Below are 20,803 nucleotides of genomic sequence, written 5' to 3' on the forward strand. Positions count from 1 at the left end.
GCTTTCATTTTTTTCTTCTGCTTATGCTTGAGGCATATGCTTGCAATAAAAAATAGAAATATAACTGTTGCCTGCAGAGACCGGGTTTGTTGGCTCGCCTTTACTTGTTCTCCACATCATTTCTATTTGCCACAAAATGAGAAAACCCCAGGAGCAGTCTGTGCAGGTAAGAGCGGTGGGGCGGAATGGGGGGATTCAACAGAGGGAAAATACCACTTAAAAAAAGAAAGACACTTACCTTGCACAAGGTAAGTGTTTTTCTTTTTTTTAACTTTAATTTTCCCTCGTTGTTGTCGGGCGACTCCCCACCACTCCGCCCCACCATCCCACCGGTCTTACCTGCATGGGCCGCTCCTGCAAAACCCCATGCTGCAACGTCCAGCCGAAAAAATCTGCTTTTGTTTTGTGTTTTCGATTTATGAGTACATGTTACTTTAAGAAACCCTGTTGGTGCAAAAACAAAAGTTTCAGAATGGCACCTGGCACCAAGAAAAGAACATTCTGCTTGGTTTGAGTGATTGAAATAAGGAATTCACCTTAATTTTAAAGCCACAATTTAATGCCTAATTCTAATTGAACACACAAAAGGACAAACAGAAACCATGTTAACAAATATCAAAGCAGTAATTTATATTAACTCTATCACTCCACATCTGCCACAGCCTGCTGTTACTAACAGGCATGCAGGGCCAGGCAGGGAACAGGAGCAGCCCTGGTCATTGTTGTTCGCCATCCCCTAGAAAGAGGAAGGGGCATGCAAGTATGAAGCACGACTGCTTTTGCTACTGGGGGACGATATTGCAGCATCACTGCAAAATCGGCCCCCAGTAACAAGACCGACCCCCTTTGCTGCAAAACAAGCCCCCATCCTTCCAGCCTCCCTGGGAAACGTCTGATGCCCGCTACTGCCAGTCCGGCCCTACAGACATGATGTAACAAGCAGGCATGATGTAATAACCAAGAGCGATGCAAGACTTAAGTATGAGGCAGGAACGTGTTGCCATGTTTTTAAGTAACTTTTGATCCGTTTGAGCTAGAAACTAAATTTTTGTTTTGTTAAACTTTGCTGATTATGCAGCAGATGATGCATTATGTGGCAAATGTGGCAAATCCATAATTATATAATCGCATTATTCCAGTGGCCCCGGTTAACACCAAAAAACCTCTAGGTTTATGGGAGGCAAGAGGCTTGCTGCTGTCATCCACCCCCAGAATTCCATTCTGTAGATTCATGGTGGGAGGAAGGGTGGAGGATATGTGTGGACAGCTCACAATACCTTGTCATCAAACGTTTTTTTTCATACTACCCCATAAAATAAAATAAAACATTTGAATATTATTCTCAAAGTCTTTCTTATTTAGGAGAGAAACAGCATTGTAAGTGTACAGTCTCAATATCATGCAAAGTCTTGGTATTAACCTGCTTCTAACATTTGAATTTTCCACATTTTTTCAGAAATGTTAACTGGGGGATAGGTAACTAAGGACTTCGAGTACTAAGGGTTTTAGCATTCACAATCAGAGGGTTTGCAAATGATGAAACCCTTTTCTGGTGTTTTAAGCCCATTTAACAATTTGGATTTTTTTTTCTGAATCATTAAATGGGATTTGGAAACCATATCAAATTGGTATTTGGAAGGGCATGCGTGGCGTGACCTTTCCAAAAACATATTTCTTATGATATGTATTATTATTTTGAAACCAACCACAGTTGCAAAACATTATTATTTACTGACTTCTCAAAGGAGATGATAACCTATTTACAAACGTGAAGGAGTCTCCAAGGGATCCCTTCCCTTTGTGAATGTGGAAAAATAAATTTTTTAGAAGTAGGCAGTGGTCTGTGAAATTTGTATTTTTTTAAACCTCATCTCGTTTTTCTTTAAGGAAAACGAACTGCGTTAAAAAAAATAAACAATTACTTTATTTAAAAGCAATTATTGACATGGTGGTTTGCTAAGCCCAGCTGACCACTATCCGTGTGATGGCAAATAATCAAACAAGGTCGCAATTTGCAACCTGCCTCGTTAATTTAATGAGGTGGGTCAAATTGTGACCTACTAGTATTCAGTATTTTGTGAACTGACCTATTAGTAAATAGGTCAGTTAGCAAAATACGAATCCATTTGCAAAAAGTCAATGCACAAATTGAGACCTATTTTATAGAATGTACTCTTAGTGCATGTTCATACAATATGGTTTGGGCTCCGATAAGGCTCAGAGAGGTCACATTGATACAGTGAAAGAGCACTGATAATGAAAGAGCTCTGACTGACCCTACAAAGGGGTTACCGAAATAGTAGTGGGAAAACTGGGGCTTTGTAAAACCTTAAAAGACTGCTTATATGTAACCATGTCAGTGCTCCAGGCTACCTAATGCCCTGGACTGTTGCACTAGTACAAGCAGAGCACATCCCCAGCTATTAGTATCAATCCACACTACCCCGTGGTTGTTCTGGCTCGCGGCTGAGGCAAGGGATCTGGATCCTGTGTGTTGAACTACCAAGTTCACCCACAGGATCTACTCTGAACTACCAAATGCTAGCTCATCTGTCATGAAAAAGGTCCAGAGAGGGTTTTAAGCAAGAGCCAAATAGGTTTCTTTCTCAACAAAGCAACTCTATTGTGGTTGCATGTCAAAATATAATAATCAGAGATATTATCTGGCAGACATATTGTGTCCTTAATAATATTTACAGAACTATTGTCCCAGTCTTTTATTAACTCCTTGCGTGCAATATGTTTATAGAACGTTATTTAGGAATTAATTTATGTAAGATGATAGTATGGTACCACACCTCTGAGATGCTCTACAGAGCCTGCACTGTTCAAGATCTGTTCCATGTAATACTGTGTTTATTTGAGCAATTACAAAGTCATTCATCATCGACAAATGTTGGGACACAAACAAAAACCTCATCACGTGTAAACAAACATGATATGGCAACCTCCTCTCTTTGCTTGGGGCAGGTTGCTGTATGAATCTTTATTTATTTATTATTATTATTATGTTAAGTAGTGCTACAGTAGTAATAATTACTTACTACAAAACACAATTTACAAACCTCTGTCTGGAGACCCACACCTCTGCCACTCCAATCTTTTTTGTGCACAGATCTCTGCCATGGTGGTGAAGGCCCCCACACCTGAGTTCTGATTTACAATAAATGTGGGAGGAACCAGGTGCAATCAAGGGAAAATGGGGGACATTTACTCAAAATGGGTGGTGTTTATAAACTTAAGGAGGGGTTTGGGAGGGACATGCTAATACAAAAAACAAACCCATAAAAGTGTAAGACCATTGCAAGTCAGAAAATACACTCTTAGAGCTACAACAGCCCTAAAAGTGTCTAGAAAGCATTGAAATTTAGCCAAGACTGGGAGAAAGTGAAGCACTGCACAAGACCAGATACTGGTACTGCAACACAGTCCCATGAATCAGATTAAGACAGGGAAGTAAAAAATACCCACAGGAATTAATGTTAAATGAATTACACTTTTTAAATTTAAACTATATATAGTTTGTGTGATTAAAAATGTATAGTTAGTGACTATTTTGTTACTTTTAAAAATTGAATAATAAAATTAATTGAAATGAAATCAAAATGATATCGTTTTTTTTTAAAGTATAAAAAGTTTTAAAAATTAAATAAATGCATAGTTTTTAACCAAGATTACTAAAAATTAAACAAAAATAAAATTGCTATTGAGGGTGGGTAATTATATTTTTAATGTATTGTTTAAAACAAGTTAACATATTTAAATAAGTTGATAAATCAATGCAAGTTTAATTTGAGGAGTTAATGTGCTAAATAACTCTAGTCTGTAAATAACTTCTTATTGTATTATATCCAGGTAAATATTAATTATTTTAAATCATTTTACATTTCATAGTTGATATTATAATTTTTAAATAGCATTTTAAGAAAGTAAACAAGCATATTTGTTTTTGGGAGTTTTATATAGTGTGAACTAGACTTGAAGGTATCAGAACGCTTTACATGAGCACCAGTTACGTTACAGACGGACACATTAACCTCTACCGCGCTAGCGGGTTTTCCCGCTGTGCGCTACATATTTGAAAAACCCGCGTTACATGACAAAGCCAGCTCGTCATGCGCGTAGCGCAGGTAACGCCCATGACGAGCTGGCTTTGTCATCAGCGCTGAAGGGGTTAATTTTTGTTAGGCACTGGGAGATTAAATGATTTGCCCAGAATAAAAGAATGTTGAGCGTCCCTGCCTAGACTCGAACCCGGATCCCCAGCTCCGAGGTCAACCGCTCTAGCCATTGGGCCACATTCTCTCCCCATTTTAATACTTCCCATTAGGCGATCCCCAGCCTGGTGCCAGAGTTCATCACCAACAGTTGAAAAGTTACTTGTAATAACTTTTCACTCTTAAATACTGTTGTAGTAACCTCTAACCGTTCACTGGAGAGGATGGAGACGTACATTTCCACTTGGAAAATGCTGAACAGCAAAAAAAGTGGAGCATTATGCCTATGTGTAGATCTACACCTGAGTATTTCTATGCATCTAAATGTACCTTTGTGAAGCAGGCCTGGTGTGTTGGACCAATAGGTTGGGTAGGAGACTGATGCCAGCTGGCCCGCGGCCATCTGCAGCGTACTGTCCACGCTAATCAGCATGATCAGCAGGCGTGCTAGTCCCACTTTTTTACAGCCTTGCGCAGGAGAATGGCGCAGGAGCACAGGGACTACTTGTAATGATTGCTTTTACAATGCCTTGTCAATATTTCTGATCAACAGGACTTGAGGAGCTTATGGCCATCTTCATTGATAAAGGCCTCTTGATGCTTCGACTAGTTAGTGAACAATGTTAGGGACCACCCATTCTCCTCAAAGCTACCCCCACCCCCTGGCTGGCTTCATCCCCCCTCCTTTGCAGGAATCTATACCAGGTCTGGGACAGGCCACCTCCACTCCCTGCCCCCGCCCCACCAAACTCAGGCCATTAGCGGGATTACTAGAGGTCGTGAAGTTCAAACGAAAATGTCAATTTTCATTTGGAAGAATGGTCCAGTTACAGGAGCAAGGGTTTTTGAAAAGACCCCCTGACTGTGAAATCATTGCTCCCGGGGGGCTAGCAAATTTCCGAGCAGCAAAAGGTGCCAATAGCGGCTTGTGCCAATAACAAGATTAACGAGCGGGCAGCGCTAGGTTGCTCCGGCTTTGTGCTCTAAGGCCGGGCGTCCATTCTGCAGATATGAACCGCTGCCTTTCTCCCTGGGATCTTCATCATTGGGATTTGGTGCCTTATGGATTTATTGACAAGGCTTTGCCATCTATCTTGCAGGGTGAATATAGTCCCTGGTACCCAGGAGTTGGATACAGCCCTCAGCATCCCAGCATCCCAGCATCCCTGCATCCTAGCCGCTCGCTGCAGGAACTTAAAGCATCGATTCTGATTTATCAAATCAGAGGTCACAGAGTGGCCTAGGCCTGCAGACCTCCCCCACCCCATAAGCACCACTTCTAAAGCAATCCCTCTTTTTGGACGATAAACCCACCAGTGTGTTCATTATCGATTATTTATTGACGCTGGCCTGTCTTTTATCTGTGTCGCCGAGTTGTCTCAGGGAAATACGAGTCACGGAGAGTCCCCTTCCTGCACATCATAGTGGGCGCTTTTCAACTCTTTTTTTTTTACTCCACGTTATTATGTCGTTAAATATTGTTTTAAATGTTTGCCAGCGCCACAAATGATCAGGTTTATATGTTTATAAGTGCTGTTAAGATGTGTCTTTTGAACTTTTATTGCACTTTGAAATGTCTTTAATGTTCGTGCGCGCTTTAGATGGTGTCTCTTTTACTCATTTATGAGTTTTCATTAGATGTTTCTTTTATGTTTGAAAACACGCTTATGATGCTGAAGCATCCATTCAGGTTAAAAGGTGTTATAAAGAAGTCTCTTACATATGTTTACCAGCGCTGTTGAGATGTTTTCTTTACATGTTTACTCGCACTTTGATAATGTCTCATACGCTCGTGAGTGCTGTGAAAGTTTCTAGTTCTTACATTCTTGAGGCTTTTTTTGATGTCTTTTTCGTGTGACGAAAGATGCTGCCTCAGTAGCCCATGCATTGTAATAATTGCTCCTGAGGGGTCTTCTTGCAAGTTTATCTGCACTCTCAGACATCTTGAGCACTCAATAGCGCTGTCGAGGTGTCTCTTTTATATATTTTTAAGTGTGGTTCAGATGGCTCTTTTAGAGGTTAAAATGTGCTGTTGATGTGTTTCCTATTTGTGAGTGCCTTTGAGTCGTGTTAAATGAATAAATAAACGAATGAAGAGTACATAAAGTGCAATCTTTCTATAAGGTTTCATGGCGGTACTGTAATTGGCCCAGAATAGGGCGAAAAAATAAGATGAAAACAGATTGTTTTTTCATTTCATATGAATCATTAGATTGTCAGTAATGAGTTACATGAAACTCCAACTGAAATGATAAGTTGGTCCCCCCCCCCCCAGCCATCTGTCCTTGGGGGGAGGGCAGACAGAAGGGGTGACAGTCACCAGGATCGCGTGTCTTAACTCAAGGTGTAAACAGGTACGAAGGGTATGAACTCGCTGTGGAGATGGACAGGCCCACGAGAATTAGGTGAACAATGAAAAAGACAGAGGGGCTTATTTACAAGCCTTTTGTGCCACCCTTCCGTCAATTTTCCCATGTTAAAAATGTCGCAAAATTGGTGCAAGGGGATTTTAAATCTGTCTCAGAGAATTGAAATTGTTTCCATCCACCGGGAGCTGGTGAGGCTGAGACAGATGATGTGTAACTGAGGTGTAACACAGGCCCCTGCAGTGCGGGGGACCAAGCTCCAGGGGGGGCCCCTCAGCACAGTACTTTGGCCATAGAGCTCCTGATTGAGTCAGGAGGGGGGCCCTCCACATACCTTGCACGCGGGCCAGTAAAGTTTCGTTACGCCAGGGGTGTAATAGTTTAGACCTAACAAAAGGGGAGCCATAGAGTCTCAACAGTTTGCAATCGGTAAATAAATAGCTTCAGGACTCAGGAGCTCTAAAAACATCAGAGTCTCAGGGCCCGATTCACAAACTGCATTTTGTAGTAAATAAAGTAGTAGGGAATTTACAAACCTACAGGTCGAAATTTCGACCTTCAGCTTTCCTCTCTTTTCTATGGGGAGATCCTCACACATATAAGTTTTCTACTCAAAAGTAAACATGGGAAGGGGCTGGGGGAATAGCTGGAAAATGGGGAATACCTTTTTACTAACTGGGAGGGGTTTAGAGTGGGCTAAGGGGGGATTTTGGGAGGGACAGACACCCACCAGTGAAAAAGTAGGCCCATTGCGATTCAGAAACTGCAGTTCTAAAGTTACTACAGTCAAAAAACAGGCCTGAAACAGTTTGGCCCTAGAGTAAATCTGGCACTACACACGGCCAACCACTTATACTGCAAGATACTCCAATACAATAGTTAATGGAGGTAGGGCCTTAAAATATAATACCTTAGGAAATAATGCCTACATAAATTATTTTATTTTGACTTTTTTTTAAATATTCATATATTTAATGTAATCTTAGAAAAACTATACATAAATAATCAACAATATTGTTATGACAAAATATTTTAATACCTTTTTGAAAAAGAAATGCAACTCAATTTTCAAAAGGAATTATTACATTAATTTAAAGAAATTCTATACATTTTGTACTTTTTAATACATAATAAACACATGTAAACATTTTACTTTTTATGATAACTCTTTACAAAATATTTTTCATTTAGTTTATATATATATATATATATATATATATATATATATATATATATATATATATATATATATATATATATATATATGCGGCCCCGCTCCCGCCTCCCAGCTGCTCCTCCCTCCCACCTCCCCTTATATGGAGGCCCCTGCGCGGGCGCGCCGCGCCACAGGCGTGCCTAAGGCAAGCCTGTCTGCGCCTGGAGCGCGCCCAGCACCAGAACCCCTGGCCCCCGCAAACACCACAACAACAGACTGCGCTACGATGCCAGCACCCTCCACGCACTCAACCCCGGACGAGAACACACCTGCTACCAGGCCATCCCAAAGCGCACCCAAGGGCCCTTCACCTGCTGGAACTGCAGCTTCACCAGCCCTTGGCCCGCAAAACCACCCACCAAAGGACCCAACTTCCTCAGATGCATAGTCCTCAACACCCGCTCTGCCCGCAAACACGCCGTCGAACTATGGGACCTCCTCGATATCGCCTTCCTGACGGACACATGGCTAAACCCCACCTTAGCTCCCGACATCGCCATAGCCATCTCGGAAGGCTACAAGATCACCCGCAGGGATCGCACCAACGGAGTAGGGGGAGGAATCGCCATCGTCCACAGGAACACCATCAGAGACTCAACCAACACCGACGATACCCTCAGCAACGCCAAACACATGCACTTCCAGATTCACACCGACCCCAACACCACCCTCAGAGGAACCCTTGTCTACAGACTGCCTGGACGCCGACTGCAGTTCAGCGGCTCCATCGCCAACTTCATCAGAACACACGCACACGCCTCCACGGACCACATCCTCCCCGGGGACCTGAACTTCCACCTTGAAAACAACAACAACAACAACACCAACTGGACCACCCTGATCGCCAACCTGGCCAACCTCGGACTCAGACAGCTCGTGACAGCACCTACCCATGCCGCTGGCCACACACTGGACCCCATCTTAACCGCAAGCCCCCACGTCTCCTTCAACCACACCACCGAACCCCACTGGACCGACCACCACTGCATCCACTTCACCTTCAGGAAGCCCACCACACACCAATGAACTCAACAGATGCCCCGACGCAGCTGGCGCAAGGTCACAGAAGACCAACTAACCACCTCCCTTGGCCAGAGCCCTCTCACGACCCCTGCGACCCCCGCCCGCAACTTCAGACAATGGATCAACGACTGCGCCAAAACCCTCGCCCCGCTCAAGACTCCCTCCATCAGCCACACCAACAAGAAAGCCACCTGGTTCCCCAAAGACCTTCCAGGCCTCCAAACAATGCTGAAAACTGGAGAAGAACTGGCTCCACGAACGGACACTGGACAGCTACACTGCCCACAAGAACGCCACCCGCAGACACCATCAATTCATCAGAACCGCAAAGAGGGCCTCATTCAAAGACCGCCTGGAAAACAACGCACAGAACAGCAAAGAGCTCTTCAACATCGTTAAGTAACTCTCCAACCCCAGCTCCAACACCAACGACATCCCGCCTTCGCAAGACCTGTGCGACACGCTGGCCACCTTCTTCCACCGAAAGATCGCCGACATCCACGACAGCTTCAACACCACGACCACCACCTGCACCAACTGCCTGCTCTCATGGACCAGCGTCAACGACGAGGACACCAGCGAGATCATGAACACCATCCACTCCGGATCACTGCTAGACCCATGCCCTCACCACATCTTCAACAAAGCCAGCACAACCATTGCACCCCATCTCCGGAAAGTAATCAACATCTCCTTCGAGACAGCAACCTTCCCGGAGAGCTGGAAGCATGCTAAGATCAAAGCACTACTCGAGAAACCCAAGGCGGACCCCAAGGACCTCAAGAACTTCCGACCCATCTCCCTGCTCCCGTTCCCGGCGAAGGTCACTGAGAAAATCGCCAACAAACAGCTGACCCGCTTCCTCGAGGAGAACAGCTTCCTGGACCAGTCCCAGTATGGGTTCCGCAGCAACCACAGCACCAAAACCGCCCTCCTCGCCGCCACTGATGACATCAGGACCCTGTTTGACAACGGAGAAACAACAGCCCTCATCCTCCTGGACTTGTCAGCCGCCTTCGACATGGTCTGCCACCACACACTATGAACACGCCTACATGATGCCGGGATCCAAGAGAAGGCCCTGGACTGGACCACATCCTTCCTCCCCGGCAGAACCCAGAGCGTCCGCCTCTCCCCCCTTCCGCTCCACTGCCACTGAAATCATCTGCAGCGTACCCCAGGGCTCCTTCCTCAGCCCGATGCTGTTTAACATCTACATGGCACCGCTCACCCACGTCGCACAACAGCTCAAACTCAACATCATCTCCTACGCCAACAACACCCAGCTGATCATCTCCCTCACCAAAGACCCTCACACTGCCAAAAACAACCTCCATGGAGGAATGAAGGCCATCGCCGAATGGATGAGGAACAGCCGGCTGAAACTGAACTCGGACAAAACGGAGGTCCTCGTCCTCTGCTCCACCCCCTCAGCCCAGGACGACTCCTGGTGGCCGACAACCCTAGGAACAGCCCCGACACAACCTGGGGATCATCCTTGACTCCACCCTCTCCATGACTAAACAGGTCAACGCCGTCTCCTCATCCTGCTTCAACACCCTCCGAATGCTCCGCAGGATCTTTAAGTAGATCCCCACAGAGACGAGAAGAACAGTCACCCAGGCCCCCGTCACCAGTAGGCTCAGCTACGGAAACGCCCTCTACGCAGGAACGTTGGCCAAGCTCCTGAGACGAATGCAACGCATCCAGAACGCCTCGGCATGTCTGATCCTCAACATCCCCCGCCGCAGCCACATCACACCCCACCTGAGAGACCTGCACTTTATCCCCATCAACAAGAGGATAACCTTCAAACTCCTCACCCACGCACACAAAGCTCTCCACAAGACCAGCTCAGCATACCTCAACAGACGACTCAACTTCTACTCCCCCACCCGTCAGCTCGGCTCCACCAGCCTCGCCCTCGCCACTATTCCCCGCATCCGAAGAACAACCGCAGGTGGCAGATCCTTCTCCCACCTCGCCGCCAAGACCTGGAACACCCTCCCCACCAACCTGCGGCAGACCCAAGACCTACCGGCCTTCAGAAGACTCCTCAAGTCCTGGCTCTTCGATCACTAGCAGCACACCCCTCCCAGCGCATTGAGACCCTCACGGATATGTAGTGCGCTTTATAAATGGCATGATTGATTAATTGATTGATATTTGTATTTTCCTTAGCATTACTTGTTATTCTGTGTTAGGAAGTCTGGAGGACCAGTGTGGTGACTGGAGACAGTTATCCTTATCACCTTTCAACAATAGGAAGAGAGAAAGGTAGGGCGTGCAAACAGCAAGTAAATGTTAGGTCAAGCAATTAGCTCTTGCTCTTTAAGGTGCTAGAGGCTTTTGAACTCAGTCTAAGATGACACTGGTAATTGCACACATTAAAAGTCAATGTACAGCCAAAGTAATATCTTTGAAAAATAATCAGTTTTTCATTTAGATTGAGGAAAGTCAAAAAGTTAAGATAAGAATACAAAAAACAGAAGATCACTATTCGACCCCAAGCAGCGAAAGAGATAGAGGAAAAGAGAAAGAATGCAAGTGCCATGCTAAGGCAAGCTAGACAGAGGTGCATTGAGCTTGAATGTAAACTAAATCATACAGTGCAAGCCTTGTCAAGACTTCCATAGGGATGGGAGTATTTCTACTGGTTTGCCCACCTACAATGAGGAGTGGACGACCATTAATTGATGTTCAAGGTAGCATTGTCCATTTCCAGGAGCTAAATGACGTTTGGGACGACTGAGCGAGTTTCAAAACTAGGGGTGGGTTGAACTCACAGAGTTCCACTCAGTGGAATATCAATAAGTTATATAAAACTCTGTGACAGTCCGCAAGTTCTGCCACAGGCCAGGCGGACCATATGCACGTCATACTGCTCGTGCTGCACTTTAGAGCCAGTATCATGAGCAGGTCTGAAAAATCAGCAAGAACTACACCATGTGGTGCACAAGAGCATGCGGCCATGAGAGTTGATTTTGCTGTTGCTTGAGTAGAAAAACTAATCAAGCTGCAGCAAATCTATTCAAGAAGTGGCCCTCTGAACACAACCGCTTGCAACTGCCCACAAATATACACGTTAGAAAATCACACTAGGGGACGCCAAATCCCGCTCACGCTCACCAGCTCACATTTCTGGAACCTCGCAGGAAAAACAGTCCGACATGTGGCGATTGCTGGAATTTGGCCAGATCTCCTCATTACAAGAGTAATGCGCATTCGCCAAATTCTGCCAAATCCACAGGTGGAATGAAACATTCTATCCACCCCTGCTCAGAATTATTTGGATGTAGATATAGGCATATCCTCATCTGAAACAAGCCATAGGTAATCTGAGGAAAATACTGAGATTCATGCATGGATTGTTTTCCTGTTGTCCAGACTGTTCCACCATGCCCAGGGAAATTATGAAAATACAATTTCGATTTCATGAATATCTAGTCACCCTTTCAGCTCAAATGCGTTTTAAATAATTCGTAGGCCCAAACCACAATGAATTGACACTACCTCAGTGCTCTACATCAAGGTAGCATTGCATCAGAGGCACTACTGATTTATGGTTAGGCATAAGGTTAGAGACAGTACTATGGCTATGTTTAGAGCTAGGTGTAGGATTAGAGTTAGGATACTGGCAGTGAATACTGCGGGCCTCACTAGACCAGTCGCGGCGAAGCCCGCCCAGGAATCGGGGTTTTGAATGCAGGAATGGGGAGGCGCAAGTCTAGCTTTGATATCGGTGGTATCCTGTCTGAATCTGGAGGGTTGGCATGTATGCACTATAGGTGGGTTAAAGATTATGTGATGTCACTTCTGTTATCTTTCCGATATTGATGAAAACGCAGTATCGGCTATAGGAATTTTTCAACATGGATACTACAGGCTAATTTAGGGAGCTGGACTATGCATGGGGCACCCAGAGAAAAACTGTCCCACTCAAAATCACCATTATCCTTCCACTCTGGAAATGATTTGGGCTTGAACCCTGACCTGCACGGAGTCCAGCGCCACCGTCTGAATCAATAGTTCCTGCCCGAGACCGCCTGTCCTTCTATCTGCCAGGTATTGATTGCGCAGATATATAACCTGCTGTGGGGGCTTAGATTTGTGTGACGTGACATAATATTAATCCTCTCTTTAAACGCCATAACCGTAATTATTCACTCATACTTGCAATCTGCTCTCGAGTTGATCAATTTGGAAGTTTTTCGGCCATAAATTAGGATGCGAGCCGCAGTGTGTTCAGTCAGCAGCGCCAAACCTGGGGCGCCCTGGCTCTAATGCCCGTGTTATGATTTTATATAAGAGTGGTTTAAGAAGGTCAATAAATCCTGCCGGATCCTCGTCGCTGCATATGAATTAGGCGAGACTGATGCGAATATTTCAGCACCGAGACTGATAAAGGGGTCGCGCGGGCGCTGACGAGGCTGGCGGTTGTCGGACGCCATGAATCACCGTCATCAGGGGCTGTCATGGCGGCCTGTGCTGATGACACTCAGCTTCTCCCACCTGGGTCTGGCCTGGATATGGGTGGCTCAACCTCTACAGCCAAAACAAAGCATTAGTAAAGAAGGAAAACACAGGCTGTGCCTCCTCTATTAGGGACTATAGGGTGACCAGAATTTTAAAGCCAAAAAAGGCACATTTCACAAAAATAGAAGAAGGACTACAATTTTACTTCAGACGAGTGCACAGAATGACTGCGCTCCTCAGCAGAGAAATACAGAACAGACAGAAAAGAACATACCTAAAATGCAAATTTTAAACCCAGTAGGTTGCCTGTTAATTAAATTGCTTTTGTTAGCAACCTAGTATTCCTTTATTTTGCCAGGATCAAAAGTCTGAGTGAAGGGCTGTCCGTGCATCCTGTGATTGACGCGACGGGCGGAATTCTAGAAATGGAGGCATGGGTTTCCACCGCTGACTTATTTGGTTGAGGGGCCCAGGCAGGCGCTAGAACTGCTTGCTGAAGAAACTGCGGCACGGACAGGGGGGGGGTGTCTCCCCTCCCAACAGTTTGGTCATACACCGGGGAGGCATGATTCCACTTTCCCGGGTAGGAGGGCACTGCGGCCAGCAATGAAATCCTCCTGGTGTAAGTTAGGCAACTTATGGTGGGCATGTGTGTTTTGATGGGCAGAGATCACCCCACTTGGAGTGTGGCGAGGGGCTCGGTCAGAGGTTGCCGGGGATTCCTCACGCAGGAGAGTTTACAGTGCCAGGCGCAGATTCGATGAACAGGGGGGTTTGGTCCATCAGGCATGGCCTGCTGCATGCGATGTCCACTGGGAGTTTGAAAGAGGATGGGAGGCACCTGCCAGAGGGGGCATAGACTTGTTTTGCTGGACAAGGGAGAGGCCGTGGAATTAGCAAGATGGAGGTGAAGAGGCCTACCTTGGTGGGGGCCCTGGCTGTGACGGTGGCCACACCCAGAGCTGTGGCGGAGTTACAGGGCAATCCAGAGGCTGTAAAGTACAGAATGGTACTCTGTGTAGGGGCACAGTAAGGGTGCTAAAGCCAAATATCCCCAGGGAGGTCCTCGCGATGGACCCTGGAGGAGCGGCAGCGACTCGTTAGTCCTACGGGCGGTTGTGGTCCTGAGCAATCGGGGGTTGCCTGGAACGCTCCGCCCCCCCTTCTGGGGGGTGTGAATAATGGGGTGGACTGGCAGTCCACCGGTGGGAGGTGTTAGCCCCTTCCCCAAATCTGACAAACATCAATTGGATTGGCCATGGTGTAATTTGGCTCATCATCTGGCAGGCGGCGAGAGGCTGCCTGCCCTGGGATCGCCCGTAAGCTAACCCAGCATGTTGGCATATTTGTTTTGCAAATAAACCTGCAGCAATTTTCTCCACAAAAAAGGCATCTTGTCTGTTTATTTCTCCAGGATATTGCCTTGGGGGAAGGGGTTGGGGAGTGTTGCCGATATTGGCACTATGCGGGCTTCCCCAGGTCCACGAAGGGGACCCTCCTAAGAGGGCGGCCCCCCTTAGTGCCACAGGATGGCACACGAGGCAGCCGCCCAGTGTTTGCGGCCCCTAAGGGTCCGCATGCCCGCATTACTTCCGGCAGGAGTGGGCGGGGGGAGGTAAATATACCTCTCCCGCCCACTGGGCGCCCTCTTTTCCCCGCTGCCCTGATGCTGTTTCCCTCCCTACTGCTTACCCGGCATTCAGGCAGGGAGTGGGGGGGTGAGTTTGTCTAACTTATTATTTTGTGTTGCAGGCAGAATTACAGGGCGATCCAGAGGCTGTAAGGTACAGATGGGAACCCTCTGCAGGAGCACAGTAAGGGTGCTAAAGCCAAATATCCCCAGGGAGGTCCTCGCGTTGGACCCTGGAGGAGCGACGGTGCCCCGTAGTCCTACGGGCGGTTGTGGACCTGAACAACCGGGGCTTGCCTGGGACGCTCCGCCCTCCCTTCTGGCAGGCGTGAGTAATGGGGTAGACTGGCGGTCCACCGGTGGGAGGGGTTAGCCCCTCCCCCAAATCTAACAAACACCGATTGGATTGGCCACGGTGTAATTTGGCTCATCAGGTGGCGAGGGGCTCCCTGCCCTGGGATCACCCGTAAGATAACCCACCATGTTGGCATATTTGTTATGCAAATAAACCTGCAGCAATTTTTTCACAAAATGGGTATCTTGTCTGTTTATTTCTCCAGGATATTGCTGTGGGGGATTGGGGAGTGTTGCCAATATAGGCCCTATGACAGCGCTCCTCAGCAGAGAATTACAAAACGGACGGTAAGCACATACCAAAAATGCAATTTTTAAACCCAGTAGGTTGCCTGTTAATTAAATTGCTTTCTTGAAAGAACTGCTAACTATCCCTGCTTTGTAAAACATAAAAAACACCTTCCTCCGTTTTCAATCGACTCTCTCTGAAAACCGGGACATGAGCTAATTTTCTTGAAGTCTGCCGGGACAGCTGGTGAAAAACCAGGACCATCCCGGAAAATCCGGGACACCTGGTCACCCTATCCTCTATCCCCGTGGTACTCATAGTACAGCCAGCGGGCCACCCGCGGCCCAGCCATCCTTCATTGACGGCCTCATACCTTGACTTACAGTTTCCACAGCCGGCAGTAAACACAGAAGATGACCGCAGGAGTATACATGGTGAATATGTATTACATAGGTATTCACTAGGTATGCTCTGTGACGTCACGGAACCATCGGAAAGCATCCCAAAAGGCCCTTTAAAAGTCAGCTGTAAGCGCTTTCACAGCTGACTTTTAAAAGGGCCTTTTGGGAAGCTTCCTGTTTGGACAGAGACAGATAGAGGCGACAGATAGAGTCAGACAGACAGATAGAGGCAGACAGATAGAGACACAGGGACAGATAGAGACAGAGACAGATAGAGACAGAGATAAACAGAGACAGGGAAAGACAGAGACAGGGACAGACAGAGACAGATAAAGGCAGAGATAGAGACAGAGACTGATAGAGATAGAGACAGGCAGATAAAGACAGATAGAGACAGACAGAGACGTAGACAGATAGAGGCGGAGACAGACAGACAGAGACAGAAAAAGAGACAGATAGAGACAGAGACATATAGAGACAGGGACAGACAGACAGAGACAGAAAAAGAGACAGATAGAGAAAGAGACAGCGACCGATAGAGACAGGGACAGACAGGCAGAGACAGATGGAGATAGAGACAGAGATAGAGACAGGGACAGATAGAGGCAGAGACATATAGTGGCAGAGACAGACAGAGGCAGAGACAGAGACAGACAGAGATACAGACACAGAGATAGAGACAGAGACAGAGAGAGACACAGGGACAGAGACAGATAGAGACAGATAGAGGCAGAGACAAACACAGATAGACAGACAGAGAGACAGAGAGACAGGGAGACAGGGAAACTGAGACAGAGGGAGACGGAGTGAGACGGAGGGAGGCAGATGGAGGGAGACAGAGGGAGACAGACAGAGGGAGGGAGATAGAGGGAAAGGGAGACAGACAGAGGGAGGCAGAGAGACAGAGGGAGGGAGACAGACAGAGGGAGGCAGAGAGACAGAGGGAGGGAGACAGACAGAGGGAGACAGACAGGGAGACAGGTGGAGGGAGACAGGTGGAGGCAGACAGACAGAGGGAGACAGAGGAAAGGAGACAGAGAGAGGGAGACAGTGAGAGGGAGACAGACAGAGGGAGTCAGACAGAGGGAGTCAGGCAGAGGGAGAATGACAGAGGGAGACAGGGGAAGACAGACAGAGGGAGACAGAGGGAGTGAGACAGAGAGAGAGAGACAGAGAGAGGGAGAAAGAGGGAGACAGATAGAGGGAGTAGGGAGACAGACAGAGGGAGACAGACTGAGGGAGACAGACTGAGGAAGACAGGCAGAGGGAGACAGAGGGAGACAGTCAGAGGGGCACAGACAGAGGGACACAGACAGAGGGAGACAGAAGCAGACAGACAGAGGAAGACAGAGGGAGACATACAGAGGGAGACAGGCAGAGGGAGACAGACAGAGGGAGACAGTTAGAGGGAGACAGAGGGAGGGAAACAGAGGGAGGGAGACAGAGGGAGACAGACAGGTAGTAGGGAGACAGACAGAGGGAGAGAGACCGAGGGAGACAGACAGAGGGAGACAGACTGAGGGAGACAGACAGAGAGAGACAGAGGGAGGGAGACAGAGGGAGGGAGACAGAGGGAGGGTGGAGAGGGAAGTAGGGAGACAGAGGGAGGGGAGGGAGACAGACAGAGAGAGAGAGAGAGAGAGAGATATAGAGATGTGTGTATGCCGTGTCCTCTGCAGGGGCCTGTGTTCAACCTTTTTTTGCTCTAGCACCACCTCCCTCCCCCACTGACTCCGCCCCCACCGGTGCGGCCTTCTGCCACAAACCACACTGTAAATTTGGCCCTCCAGAGAAAGTTTGTGGGTACCCATGCTCTATCCCTAATGCTACGCAGTCTTTATTTAACCAGAGCGGATTAGTTTGTAATAAATGATCTGGAAAAAAAGGTCCGTTGTGGTTTACTTTACCACGTGGAGCATACTGAAGAATGCCAACTTTAAACTTTTAACAAGAATGTAGGCAAGCAACTCATGGTTCTTTTGCAAATACTACAAATTCATTGTTTGCATTTTAGGAAATGTCCAGCGGTTCAATCCTCAGCAGAACTGTATCGCATTTGTGCACTGTCCTTTGAAGAATGTGTTTCAAATAGATTTTCGAAACTAACCTTGGCTGTACCATTGCACCGAGCATAGTGAGTACGCCCCGCCCCCCCCCCCCCCCCCCGAGTTGGCAAAGGAGGTTTGTGGAAGTTTTCCTGGCTCTTCTCCCCTCCACCTGCAAGGTTTTTTTTCCCAATTGACCAAATGATTCACAGCATGTTTTCCCAAATATGTGGTCAAATTTCCATATTCTGATATTTTAGTGACTGGCATACCATCCTAGAACATTAATTCCCCACATCAGAAAATCCTATATGTGTCCATGAAAATGTTTGCTGCTTCCTATTTTAGCACACTGTCTTTGAGCCTACTGGGGGTTCCCATCGATGTCCACTAGGAGGCGCCAGGGTTCCAGCTGGTTTCTTGCCCTTTGGTATCTCTGGCACTGCCCTTGCTCTCCTGTTCTCGGAAGTCTTGGAGCCAGTGGTAGGAATGGAAAGCAGTTTCCACTCCTCACCGTTCCTTTAGCGCCTCGACACACTTGAGAGGCCATTGAGGGGCTGTGATGTTATCTGCAGGTCAAAGTATGCGTGTTGTCACTTTCACTACCCAGGTATCCTGGTGAATCACCGTGCAGCGGTTTTCACTATGTCTTGTATGGCCTGCCAGCATTGCCCAGCTCAGGGGTACCAAGAAGATGGCGCCCCAGGGAGCAGCATTTCAGATAGCAGCCAAGAACAAAGCGTCTAATTCACAAATGTTTGTGTGCACCCAAATGCATCTTTAATGTGTGAGGTCATCAGCAGTGCATGGTGCTGGGGGAGGGGTGAGGGGTGTTATGTAATGTTATGTTAATTTAAAGGGATTTGTAAAGTGCATAGCTGCCCCATCCCAGCACTAAACTTTGCCGATTGATCAACTGTAGCCATAAGCCTGACAGAGAGGGCAGTGATTGGAAGGAAAAGAGCCATTTCTTCAGGGATTTCCTGAAATGCAAATGTTTTTTTCAATGTTTCTAAAAGGGTAGGGTGACCAGGCGTCCCCGTTTTGCCAGGACGGTCCCCGTTTTTTACCAGCTGTCCCAGCAAATTTCAAGAAATTTAGCTCATGTCCTGCTTTTTAGAGAGGGGCGACTAAAAACGGTGGGAGATGTTTTTTATGTTTTACAAAGCAGGGAAAGTTAGCAGTTGTTTCAAGAAAGCAATTTAATTAACAGGCAAGCTACTGGGTTAAAAAAATTATATTTTATGTATGTTCTTACTGCCTGTTGAGTAATTCTCTGCTGAGGAGCGCTCTCATCGCTTAAAGTAAAATTGCAGTCCTTCTTCTATTTTTGTGAAATGTCCCGTTTTTTGGCATTAAAATTCTGGTCACCCTATAATAGGGAGAGGTAATGAGTTCCACAGCACAGGGGCCTTAACACGAAGGAGCGGCCTCCAGCTCTGGTTCTCCTAAAACGCAGGACAGTGGACAGAGTAAGATCAGCTGAGCGAAGGCAGCGGGAGTGTGGGTACCACGAACGAAGATCAGACACAACCGGAGCCCTCCGGGAATGCAGAATCTACTGAGCAACACATAAAGGGGCATATTTACAAGGAAGTGGTGGAGCGTGGCGTTAGCCTCTTTGGTTTACCGCAGCGCTCTTTCACTTCTGAAACTCAGGCCTGCACCGTATTTACAAGAATACGGTGCAGCCTTGTGTTTCCCCTTGTGCTGGCGCTAATTTAGCTGCCTGTACTATGCACTGGCCTGAAGCCATTTTGAGAAATATCCAAGCTGTGGTTATCATCCAGGAACTTGGTCAGGATAGTTAGCAGTACAGCATACGTGGTGAGTTTCAGTGTTTTTTAAACGTTCGTTTTTTTATTGTTAGATGACCTAACTATATTCTTACTTTAGCCTTTGGATTCTGCAGTGAATTTCAAAGTTTTTTTAAAATGTAAGCTAAAACATTTTTACAAGACATCACTGTAACTTCACAATAACTGTGTCTTTCAGTGACTTTCTGAGCTTTTTTTAATGTAAAGTCAAATCTTATGACCATACCTAAGAATGTCACTTTAATCTCTGTTTTTTTCAGTGAATTTACAAGGTTTTTTTTATCTTTAAGTAAGATTTTATGGGAAACAGCCTTTACAAGGAGGTTTTTATCTTGTTGTGCCTTTACCACGCATTTTTTAGCACCCATATTTTTACCACGAATATGCATTTACAACACATGCCAATACTACACATTTAAGTTAAGTTGGGAGGAGTCTCCCCCCACAAATACATTGTTTTTAAATCTAAAAACAATGAGTGGTATTGGCATGCGTTGTAAATGCATATTCGCGGTAAAAATATGTGTGCTAAAAAATGTATGGCATAGGCATGCAAAGTATTTACCTGCGTTGTATCGTCGTACACCCAGATCTTATTACCATAGCTAAGTGTAACATCACTTTAACCTGTGTTTCTTTCAATTAATTCCTGTTTTTTAAATCATATACATCCAACTCCCTCACTGAGCATACCTTTTGACAGTGTACAGTAGAGGACTGGATGCAGGGTCTGGACTATGGCCAAGCTCTCCACCCAGCCCATCACAGGCCAACCCCCCATGCTGTGTACGGACATTGGTGGTGCGAAACATGGGGTTAGCTGCAGAGCTTGCAACATCTGCGGTCAACCAACCCCCATCCTCGCCTTGAACAGACTTTGGTTGTGCAGGGCGTGTGGTTGCCACAGGGCCTGGCCTCCGACCCAGCCTGTGCCCTTCTCCACGCAGACCCAAAACCCCAGTGCCCATGAATTTCAGGCATGTGTAGTATAGTGTCAGAACCAGAGCCTGCCCCCCATGTGGGTTTGGG

This window comes from Lissotriton helveticus, chromosome 5_1 (genome assembly GCF_964261635.1).
Source record: "Lissotriton helveticus chromosome 5_1, aLisHel1.1, whole genome shotgun sequence".
NCBI lineage: Eukaryota > Metazoa > Chordata > Amphibia > Caudata > Salamandridae > Lissotriton > Lissotriton helveticus.